This window comes from Athene cunicularia (genome assembly GCF_003259725.1).
Source record: "Athene cunicularia isolate RWA chromosome 5 unlocalized genomic scaffold, athCun1 chr5_part1, whole genome shotgun sequence".
In the NCBI taxonomy this organism is placed as follows: Eukaryota; Metazoa; Chordata; class Aves; order Strigiformes; family Strigidae; genus Athene; species Athene cunicularia.
Genome location: NW_020799101.1, coordinates 11,937,767 through 11,950,132, shown reverse-complemented (window position 1 = coordinate 11,950,132; position 12,366 = coordinate 11,937,767). Strand labels below are relative to the sequence as shown.

At 36.4% G+C, this 12,366-nt stretch overlaps 1 protein-coding gene across 7 annotated transcripts in view; it reads left to right on the top strand.

The window, feature by feature from the left end:
* TRAF3 (TNF receptor associated factor 3) overlaps nucleotides 1–12,366 on the top strand; it is a 72,633-nt gene that overhangs the window by 19,842 nt on the left and 40,425 nt on the right. For 3 of the 7 annotated variants that reach the window (XM_026849479.1, XM_026849474.1, XM_026849476.1), the window contains exons 4-5: nucleotides 552–566; nucleotides 2,787–2,930. The exons of 3 other annotated variants lie outside the window; for them this stretch is intronic. The gene's annotated coding sequence lies outside the window, so the exon portion shown is untranslated. Of the gene's footprint in view, nucleotides 1–551; nucleotides 567–1,753; nucleotides 2,931–12,366 lie in introns of those variants that run through there. One more of the 7 variants, XM_026849475.1, reaches the window with a different exon arrangement.

The window sequence follows — 12,366 nt, the reverse complement described above, 5'->3', positions numbered from 1 at the left end:
ATGAAAAATGAAAAGAAAGGCAGGAACATGAAAGGAGGAACAGCAAAGAGAATCCTAAGAGATCCCCTACGATCTATGAGTTTATTCCTTTCAGCCCACAATTCCTTACGATCTACGAGTTTATTCCTTTCAGCCCACAATTAAGACAGGAGATAAGTTGGATGAACTCTTTTGTAAATGAGTTTCTTTCCTGGGCTCTTTCAGTCCTCCTCTGTATTTTGCATAGCCCTCAGAAAGACTGCAGTGCAGTAATTGGCAAGGAGGGAATTACTAGGAGGGGAAATCAAGCTAGGTGGCTCTTCTTGCGGTGCTGTGTTGCTGAGATCTGCATTTTGGAGCAGGAGGTAATGAACAGCTGCCTTCAGGTTTCCAATTTGGAGATATGACTGCTTGCAAGAAAAGGATGGGGATAAGTTTTCATCGTGTCCCTAGTGTGTGCATGGCATGTCGGACGGCCATTAAGTTTATTGATGCAGTGGATTGGTTTTTTTCTTGATAAGGACACTTGCTGTTTCTGCCTAATATTTTTGTTTTTAATCCTCTGGGCTCAGACAGTGGAGAATAAGGTAAGGTACTTTTTGTTGCCTAACATATAAAAGATAATAGAAGTAATTTCTGCATGTTGTAGCATGCAACAATAACTCTGTTCTCTTAGAAAGTAGAAGGTTTGATTACCTTTTTTATTGTTTGTAACTCCTTGAAATTCATTATAATAAATTCCCTGAATTATCTAGCATATTAAAGTTGACAAACAGTTATTTGTACTTCATATGTATTAAAATACTTGTTTAGAGTCAGCTTTTTCTGTGGTTATCCAACATAATAAGAAATTGATTTCAAGGACAGTGTTCTGGGAGTGTTCCTCTTTTTATGTTAATCTTAAGAGCTAAAAATCTAATCCTTTTTATGTCTTATCCATGGTTTTGGACTGTCTTTTAATGCCAGAATTTTAAGGGTATAGCACTGTCACAGTGCTGCTGTTCAGATGTGGAGTGCACATGTTCAGTAAGATTAAAACCTTGAGGTGCCTGAATTCTCTTGTGAATTAGAAGGGGTTTGCTGGTGTGTTGGGAGAGAAAAGAGAGGCTGGAAGAGCAAAACTCCCTGCACTACATTCAGTTTTATAGCTAAGAATATGAATGGATGGTGACCAGGGCAATCCTAATGGGCATCTGAATTCAGGATGGGAGCTTAAAAGAGATTTTGACCTTAAATTTCTTGCAGGATTAGTGCAAATCTTTAGTACAGAAATTCATACTTCTTTCATTACATATGTAAGAATTATGGGTAGATTTGCAGTTTATATACTATTTTGGTGGGGAAAGTGTTATACAGCTGCAGGTCTCCTTTTCATATGAGTAGGAGTTTATTCCTGTAGTTTTCTATAAATCTCAGTGCTGGGCTATTTTTTCCATCTTACTGTGTTTCTAGAATGAGCCAGATAGGGCTTTTCTTGTCCAGTGTGTTTCTTTTGTGAGAGTCTGTAACCTCTTGTTAGCCTGTTACTTAATATGATTCTGGTCCAAAGTAGCATGGCTGCTACTTTGTTAGCAGCAGTAGCCTTTCCTTTCCACCTCCTGAGGACCAGAGGTGAATTGTAGCACATGAGAAATACTGAAAAGTCAGAAACACACAAAAAAGACTCATCTAAAACTGTGGTAGATAAATATTGGTCTTGTGTTACAAAGTCACTTGCTTTAGACATGATAATGGGAATGAGAGCCCAGCACATGTAGTGGCAGGTATGCACTTCTGTGACTGACTGAAATTCCGTAACCAGCTCTGTGTAACTGCTGAGGCTGAGCCATCTTCGCAGCAGTGTGTGCAGGATGACAGCTGGGAACATGCTGCCAAGCTGGGCCCTTGGTGCTGGTCTCCTTAGTGTCACCTGGGAGCATCACTGCTCTGGCACTGTGGAATAGCTGCTCAGATTTGTCAGAGTTCACTGACACTGTTGGACTCTGTGATAGGTGGATGCAAACTTTACTGACAAGAGTTGAGGAACTTCTTTCAAAGATGTGGTTTGACTGCATGTATTGTAAACGGTCAGGTGAGGTTAGTGAAACATGGTCACAAAATGTTGTCCTTGAAGTGTAAATATGAGAGAGACTGTGAGGACTTCAGGTTTAATGGACTGGTGGCCTGGGCATTGTAGCATTTGTTGCATCTAAACTTTACTATCAACATTTAGGAATGCACGTAGATAAGGGTTGGTGAAGATATGTATTAATTATGCTTCAGACTCTTCTCCACTTTCTCTTTGCGCTTGTATAAATTCCAGGATGAAACAAGCTTCCCCAAACTGGGTTGTTTTCTTTCAATGGTCCATTTTAATATTTTCATAGGGTGTTTTTTTTTAAGAAACACTCTACAGAACAATTAGTTACTTTCCTAGAGTTGGAATGATGTTTCCAAATGGAATTTAACAGGCTGTTACTGAGAAAATGGCACTGCTTTGAAGATTTTGTACGGCCTGTACTGACACAAGATGTATCTGGGTGGAGAAGCTTGTGTATGAAAGCAGGAAAAATTAGCTGTGATTTTTACTTTGTGCATGATGTTCTATTACGCTGTTTTGTTGAGTCCTTTGTGAACAGTGGTGGAGGAGAGGAAAACAATGGTTTGAAAATCATGTGTTTGTATGGTTTTTTTGTTTTTTTTTTTTAAATTTATCATTAAAATTGTTTTGATACTTTCTCAGTTTAGACTAACTTTTACAGGTACTGAGAAGCGTGTTACAGAATTTTTGAATGAAGGTAACATAACATAAAATTTTCTTTCTTTAGGGCAAAGAAACAAACCGGGCAGACTATAGCAAATCTCCCATTATTGGCAAGAGTAAAGAGAATCCTAACAGAGCATTGAGAAAACATATTCTCCTTTCTCCTCAAGCTGCAGATCAAATGAGACTCAAATAAGACAAAGGAAATGTAAGCAATCAAAGAGTCTTCCAAGTTTGTGGGGAGGGAGGGGTGTTAGTGTAAAAGAGGTATACAGATTTCCTAAAGAAAACTGTTGCACAAACTTTGGAAACCAGGAGCTTTTTTTTAAACTAATAATTGATGGTGTAGTCTGTTAAGGATAATTGTTATGTGAGAAGGTATATAATTTCTGGGCTGATACAGAGTTTACCTGGTAGCAGGAAGGTAGTAAAGAAATTAGAAGAGGCAGTGAGTAAGAAAAAGATGAAAAAGACTGGTCTGGGAAGAACTGTCAAGAATTTTAACCTTTATGGTTTTCTGGCAGTAGCTGTGATACTGATGAGGTATTTCAATGGAAGAGGGTCTTGTAACCTGTTCTTAAGGCAGACCTGTTCTAAAGAGTAGATTCTAAGAAAGTACATATATTTTATGGAATCTTGTTACTGCTAGTTTGTAGACTCACCTTTAATTTTTTTAATGCTTGTAACTTGACTTGCGAGTTATTTGAAACTGTATTCACATCTGTGTCAAATTCTTTGGTGGCACTGCCACTGCTTTGTGTGGCTGTGATATGGTAAAATTCTTTCTTGATGCGTTTGGTTTTAATATAACCTTTTTTTTGACTGCTGGGAGAAATCTCACATTTGTCAAACATGAAAATTTTGATAGCATTGGATAAACTTGGAAGAAGAATGGTTTATTTGGACTTTGATGTACTTTCTCTCAAAGGTTTCTTTTCCCTTTTGTTTGAGTGCATGGCTGAACTGGGCTGTACTCAGTCCAAACTTCATGAACTTGCTGGGTAACGGTTAGGAAACAAATTGCTGCTACATTTATTAAGGAGTTTGTGATTTTTTTAAAAAAAATTTTTTTTCTACTAAAGCATGAGTACTTGTATAGAGGAGAACATTTTACCTGAGCAGTGTTTTTACTGCATTGAAGTAGATCGTTAGGACTCATGTGGAATAATTTTTCCACTTACCTGCTGTCTGAAACTTTACTGGAAATCTCCTTTTTGCCTTGTTTTTACTTCAGCATCTAGTCATATACATAATATTTTCTCCTTACATTGAAAAAGTAATATAACTTTTTCTGAAGATGAGCATTTATTTTGATGACTTTGGTCTGAATTTCCATGTGCAATGCTTAGTTTCCATTGCACTGCTGCTGTGATCAAAGATAGATGCAAGGAATGTATATTGCAAAAATCTGTCTTGTTGATTCTTACATTATGCTTCAAGGTAAAACTTGAATATGGTAGTGGAGGGCTTGATTGAAACTACTGGTCAAAACTCATCAGATGAGAGAAAAAAAGAGGGCTATATAAAGGATAGTATATGAGTATAAAATATTTGTATTAATAGAGGTGAGCTCTTACTTACAAATGATATTCAGCTGAGGCCACTTTTTAAAAAAATGTATCTGGAGATTATTTTAAAAAATGGGTGATAACATATTAAAGATTTAAAGAAGAGAGAGGAAATTGTGATTGTCCTCATTCAGCTGAGTTTGTGCATTTGCCTTAATCACAGCTGTTGTTGGCCCTCTATCCTCTGTAAGTGCACTAATGACATCCCTTACTTCAGTGAGACACAGAAGCTGTTTGGATTGATAACAAAATGTATCCTTGTTACAAAATGGGATAACCTTCACTTATGGTTATTTGTTGACAGCTGTACTGGTGGTAGCTGTGATTAGTAAGTCTGGTGCAGTCAATACCCAGGAGAATAAAATATTAAAACTATATTCAAAAAACCCCAAACCCACAGTGTGAGTTTACACATACCTACTTTAATAACACTTTTTTTTTTCCCCCCCCCTGAATAACTGTCTTAAAGTGGAAGATTAAAAAAACCAAAAAGCCCAAGGAAAAAACAACTTTTGACGCTGTATGATTAACCCATAAACCTTGCTGATCTGAGGTAATACTAGGAATTTTCTGCTCTTGGCTGCAAAATAATTGCTTCCAGGGTTAGCAGAGGTGTAGGGGAAACAAGAATCATGTTCAACAGATGCTTTGGGGCGACCTTTCCTCTGCCCCCACCCCCTCTTTTTATTTTTCTTCCTGTTGCTAGAAAACTTTCAACTATGTCTACTGAAAGCAAATACTCCTAGGCTTGAATAAAATTATGACATGATGTCTGTGCTGTAGGCTATGAGCCTATCACTAGTGTGTTGTAGAGGCTGTTTAATGATGGAAAAGAATCCCAGTGACTGGCTTGTCTTCATGGATGTATATGACTGCATTTTTGATGTATATTGGGATTTGATGCTATATTGTACAAAGTACATTTCTGTATGTTCTTAATTGGATTCAGTCTGACAGTTTTTGGAATTTTCTAAAGGCAGCAGTACAAGAGCTTCCAGAACAATGTGAAGCACTTAGAAGAAAGGATTCTTCACAGAAGCATTTATAATGTTAAAGTGGTAGTTTTCCTGATCGAGACTAGGGTTCCTTAACCTCTTTAGCTGTTTGTCTATAGTATTATACCCAGTGTTTTCAGCTCCTGAAGTTGCTTCGTGTAGATCATAAAGCACTGGGCTGCAGTTTAGTTAGAAAGTAATATGGGGAAAAAAATTCTCTTATGAGACTAAGAAGGGCAGACAGGTGATTTCTTTTTATCCAGACTTCTAGGAGAATTTAGACTGCTGACAAATCTTGGTAGAAAAGTCTAAAAATAATGCTTCCTACTGATATAGGCCAGGGATGCTATAAAATGTAAGCAATATTGTGCTTATTTTACAGTTCAGAGAAAAAGAGTGGTAAAGTCTTAAAATCATGTAGCCGTTCAGAATTGGTGGAAAATTCCAAACCACTGCTGTAATACTGGAAGCTTCACTGCCTAGATAGAAGTTATTTGCAAAAAGTGGGAATCAGCACTGTCTGTTCTCTGAACAGTCATTAGTGGTGCAGCATACTTTAAACTCTAATCTTGGGATTTAAGCCCCTTGCTCTAACAGTCAGTGTCCTTTGCATACTTTTAAATCTGGCATTTGCTCTAATCGGAAGTTATTCTTTGCATTCTGCATATCTAGACTGTGCCCATATGGATCTTTATAATGCAAGCAGATAGTCTTTATCAGCATAAATTCTCCAAGGAATCACTGAGTATTCTCATTTAATCTCTAGTGCAACACCTGGAGGCTTTCAGGTTTGAATTTTCAAAAATAAAAATGCATGTTTAAATGTTAGATTTCCATTAATACATTAAACAAAATTGCTCTATTCAGTATTTATTTGGTAGAGGTGAACATGATTTCATTAATATTAACTCAAGGAGCCCCCTGGCTTTAAGCATGCAAAAAGAATTTTCAGCTAAAACTGGCAACTTCATATTCCAAATTTGAAGACAGAAATCTTTCTAAGGCCCTGTGGATGGTGTGGAAAGCACTGGTGTTTTACGTGTCTCTTAAGGATCAGCAGTACTGTACCATTCTAACACAAGTTTCTTTGAAAGACTGGTATCTCTTGTGTTAAACTTTTTTTTGTGTGTAACAGTGATAAAACACTTGCTTTTGGCTAGCGATGTGAAATTTAGTCAGAAAAATTTGTGAAGAGCTCTTACAATCTTCACACTAAGTATGTTATAGAAGGACAATATCCTCATCCAACATCATTTTTGTTAATTCTTATAATCCAGAGTGAGAGAGAAACATTCAAAGGGACCTGTTGGGGTGTTTTTGTCCTTAGTAGTATGCTGTCTGAACTGGTGCTGTGGAGAGGGCTTGTTGTCAAGATGTCAACAATAGCTACTGATCTGAAACCTCCAGAATAGCAGTTGATACAAACCTGCAGACAGCAAATACAAGATTTAAGTCTGGCAAGGCAAAATAATAAAAATTTCATACAGGGGAAAGCAATCACAATCTGAGAGAGAAACTAGGAAATTGCACACAGGTTCTAGGTAAAAGAATCTTTTAATGAGACTTTGCAACTGGAAAAACGAATACTGTCATATACCAGAGGGAATTTGTGTCTTTATAGACTTGACCTTCAATTGCCTATGTTTGTTACAAGAGGAAGCAACAAGTTCATTCCTTTCTTAGGTTGCTGGGATACATGTCTTGTGGATCTAAATCTTCAGTTACAAAAAAAAAACCAACCCGAGCTTCTTCCATGAACACCTTTATAAAGATGAAAAATGCTTTATCTAGAATCAGAACTGCATATTCACTGCTGAATATTCTGACAAGTCTGAATTAGAAGTTTATGACTTTCCAAACCTTGTTTTTTCCTCATGAAAACTCAACTTCAGTAAGACATTTTTACTAGAGATGTAGAAACTGAAATGAACTTTAGTTTAACTAGAAATACTAGCACAAATCTTTGAGGCTTTTTTTTTTTTTTCTTTTTCCCTCCAGATTCCATTTAGAACCATGTTTCAATTGTTTTTTCCCCCTCTAATAGAAAAAACACCTCCCCCCACTTTTCCCAAACTTCAAGAAGTTGGTCATAGAAAATATCATCTAAACAGTGATGTGCATAGTATGAACACTGAAGTCACTGAAGTTAAACATGCTATCACTTTATTAAACAATGATTTTGTCTTCCCTCACATTCTGATACATAATAAAATACAGGCAAATGCTGAGAGTTGCCCTTATTCCATTTTTTCCGTTCTCTTTCTGAATAAGAAGCAATGATTTTAGACAAAGCTGAAAAAGTCATCTAGAATGATGGGAAGATCCATTTAAGATTAGTGAGAAGTTGAGATCTGGGCATGAATTAATGTCTTCCAGAAATAAAATATGCTGATGATGTTGCTTGCTGTTGTTAGTTTCTAGAATTTGATTAGTATTTAGGGCAGTGTGAAAAAGAAATTCTTTCATCCTGTGTTTATAATATGTAGTGGTCAATTAGATAAAATGGAAGAGGGGGAAATGTTTTATGTGGGTTAGTTTCCATAGGAGACAGAATAGATAGATTTCTTTAATTTTTTTTTAGCTTTGAATGTAAGTTTATGAAACTTACTTTGGTTAGAGTGGAAGGAATTTCTTGTGGAAGTGAGATAATGTGATCTCAGTTTTCTGGGACAGCCATTTGTAGTTTCACAGGACTTCATTTCAACACTGAATTCAAGAAGTGCAGAGCCCTACTTGAAGTTGCATTCTATTTCGTTTACCAGCTTTCTCTATACTCTTCTGTGTTCAGAATTTCCCAGGAGGATTATTTTGTTAAAGATGAGCTACATTTTAAAACTAGATTAACTAATATTTTGGGGATTCTTGAGAAGGCAGTTTTCCTGTAATTATTTATAATAAGCCTCTTGAAGTGATTTGGTTGTTTTTTTTTTTTTTTTTCTTAATTTGCTGGTCTCTGACACCTTTGCCTTCCGATACTTTCTTCTAATAATTGTAGAAGATGAAGAATTTTAAGACAGGTAATACCTTCTGCTTAGATTCCAAGGTGGGATTCATTAAGAGTCAGCATAGATGCATTCTGCCAGAAATTGGCAATGCAGAAAATATTCTTCATGCACTTGCCAGTCAGCAGAGTAGATAGATAGACTGTGATTTGAATTATATTTATTGCTATTCTGCTTGACTTCTGAAATTTCATTACATTTGAAACTGAGGATATCTGATTAATAGAGTAGAAAAGAATAGCATCCATTGATAGGTCTTGGTTTTTTTAAAAAAAAAAAAAAAGAGAAAAGGCTGACAATAACTTAAGACAGCAAGATTTTTTTTGATTCCTACTTGGTGATTTCAGACATTAATAGACGTTGGTGTCTTAATGTAATTTAAAACAAGTTGTTTCTGATAGATCACGCAGCAGATTTTTCTTGAAGGCACACCTTAGGAAGAAAAGGGATGCTTTTTTAGGTCACTAGAGAATGAGATCTCTTTTTCTAGGACTGTATGCTTTGGCCAAAATGATCTGAACCTGCCATCTGCCTTAACCCTCGCTGATCCTTGTGTAGGATTTGTCATGGGTAATTCAAATCTGCTGTTTCCTGGTCATAGTAGGCGTAAGTGGGAAACACAGTGCATGACTTCTTTTGGGTGTATGTGATTTCACATTACTACTTGTAACATGTGAACCAATGACTTCTGTGCTGTGCAGCAAAAATAAAGGAAATGTTAGGCATGCTGTAAAATGAGAAGTGGAGGAAATCTGGGCTGATGGAAGTAGCTTTCCATAAAAACAGAATATTCAGAATGCAATTATAAACTGGTTTTTCTAGTTCTCTCTTCAAAGCATATATGAACCAATTTTCTAAAAGAAAACTACCTTTAACTTGAAATATTATGATTATCATGGCATTTCCCAGGATATTTGATCTGAATATTTTTCTTCTGTGGTAGATAGAACTTTTCCTTTGTAAACAGAGCCAGAAGTTACAAAAAAATACACAGTGTGGATCTACTTCCTCCACATGGGACTGGCATATGTATCTCAATCACGGACTTCCCCGGAACAGCAAAGGGAGAGATTAAAGTACACTTTGTTCTGTGATCATCTGATTGTCTTTTGATCTATTCTTTAAATACTTCTACTAAAAACCTCATATAGACATATGGATCCCAACTGGGAGTTAACTTCATAGGTGAAATGCAATAACCTTGTGTGTTTTCTTTTCTCTCCTGCACACATAGACAAGAACCCAAATCAGAATTAAAAATGCAGAAGAAAGTACAGCGAGCTTGGACATCATGTCTCTTATCTGTTGTCTTGTGACCTAGACTTTCAAAGCATAAGAGGTCTTTTGATTTCTTAAAGAGGCTTTTGATTTCTTGTACTTCAAATTACTTTATACTGTATTTTGGTAGTCCACTGAGATTACAATGTAATTACTGAGAGCTGTAGATAGCAAGTGTAAGTCAAAATACAAACACTTTGTTTTTACTACTGCCTCAGGCTGAATCTTAAAAGCCATTTTGCTAGCCCATATGTCATGATTCAGAAGAATGCTGTTAACTTTCAAAAAAGTAATAATTGAACATGGTGTCACGTAAAATTCAGCTTTCCTAAATTGCACAGAATTACTTTTCCGTTGTCTTTTTTTAATAGTTAAAATATAATTTTTTTAAAAGCTTTTTTTTTTCCTCCCATTAGGACAGTATATGTGAGGCTGAATGTTAATTCTATTCAACATCTATTCAACATTCTATTCAACAACTATCCAAGAGTCCCTGGGCTCTTGGATACTCCAAACTATATAAATACTACATTATTATGTATAAATATTCCCATTCTTGTCTCTCAATGCTGATGTAATACTTTGCACATATATCCAACACTTTCTTTTCTATTTAGAATTTAAACATTTGTTACACTGAGCAGGAGGGAGTATTTGTTAGAACTGTTTTCATGAACGTGTAGTCTAAAAGGCTTGTTAAATTGAGTTTCCTGAACTGGGATGTTGTTTTGTTTAATGCTGTAAGACACTTCACAGGAATATGTAGACTTATTGTTGAAAGAAATTGAGCCAAGGAGAGTGATAAAAAGGTAAAAGACTATAACAATGTAAAACTTAACTTACCATTCACTTTCTGCTATTTACTCATCTGGCAAACTAGAAATACATGTTGTTTGTGATTCATGCCTGATTGTTCTTCTACAGGAATATCAAGATGCTATTTTTGGTTATACTTCTGATCGTCTAGTTCAGATAGGAAAAGAAGGAATAGCTTACACCATCCAAGCTAAAAATAGTTTTGCTATTTGTTCAATAATTTTTACAGAATGGAGCCCTTAAAGATGATTGTGAAATCTGATCTAGTTGCTTGAGAACATAGCAGTTCCTGTATTGGAACAGGCCTTTTTTTCTACATAAGAATATTATGCCATAGTTGCTATAATAAAAACTCCTCACAGAGGAGTGTTAAGCACTGGAACAGGTTGCTTGGAGAGGTGGTATCTTCATTCTTGGAGTTTTTGAAAACTCATGCTTGGACAAGCTGACTAACTTTGAAGGTGGCCCTGGTCTGAATAGAAGGTTGGGCTGGGTGACCTCCAGAGGTGCCTTCCAACCTCAACATCTCTGGGATACTGCACTAGTGAGTGGCTGTGAAGAGCTTGCAAATGGCAGAAGATTCTTGTGTGGAGAATACTCAGTGTCTTCTGTGTGTTTTCAAATGCTTCTGTCCTATTTGTTTATATCCAGATAGTAATTTTTCTTACTGATCTTCATCTGTTCTATTATGTCTCAAGGTCACCTTCACAGTTGGTTTCCATTAGTTTAGGCAAGGAAAGTGGATGCTTATAGAGGTATAAATAAGTTATAAATATCAATGATGCTTTTATTTTCATACAGGAGCTAGTATTTGAATGTTTTGTATAAAAGAAGATAAGGAATGGTCACATCTTTTTCACTGTGTGAAGTTATATCTAGCGTTGGTGACTAGTTACCCTTCTCTGTCCTCCCCTATCCCCTTCAGAAAATACCTCATAGTTGATCCTATGTATACTGTATAGAAACAGTGAATAGTGCTTCAAGTATGACAAGTGCATGGATGAGGAAAAAAAATAAATCAGTAGTTCCCTTGTACAAACAAGAGGAATGAAAGTGCCAAGACTTCTGACCTCATACAGGGCAGAACTGATGGATGTTCCTCTGCTTTCAAACTCGCTACTCCACTGCTGCTTCAGTCACTGCCTAGGTACTTTTGTCGAGTGATTCAAGTTATTTGCACTTTATTTATCAACTGTTCTTCTGTGCCCCTGTCCAGACTCAACAGTGGGGGTTTCACCAGAATGCCAGGCTGAGGGATGGCTGGATGTTGTGAGAGTAGCCCTCTGCAGTAAGACACCTTCATGCTTAAGAGCTCTAGAATCAAGATTCCTGTGGCAGCCTCCCTGCTCAGCTTTAATTTTTTTTGACGTGTGTGCACTGAGTAAATTGGTAATACATTGTCGCCAATATACTGCTTTCAGTTTGCATTATTGTTTTAACAAATCATCAAGGTATGACAGTATATGTTGCATATTATAATCACACTCAGAAGTAAAACAGAGTCATAAGACCTGTCTGAAAGATAGTGAAAGAAAGATGTATGTTCTTTTCAGTAAGCATGTGCTAGGAATTAGAAGCTCTAAAATGCTGTAATATCAGACAAAGGTAGAATTCAGATTGCTTTAATAATTTAATTTTAAGATAGAGTTCTGTGTGATTACTTGAAGTAGTAATTCTTGGTGATAGAAAGCATGTGAGCTGGGAAGACTGAAGAGCTGGAAGTACAACACCAGGTGCCTGGTTATCTGTCTCTCTGAGGGTATCCTGTAAAGTACAGAAGAAAATTCTGTGAAGAGTGAAACTGATGAAGTCTGATTTCTTATTGATCTGTGTACTACATCCCATTTTTACACTTACTTCCCTGTCCTCAATTTAAAAAACAAAACAAAACAAACAAAAAAACCCCACCAAAAAAACCTCTACCCCACCCCCTGCATTACAATATTGGATGAGACTAAGACCATGAAGTTTGCCTGGACAAGAGG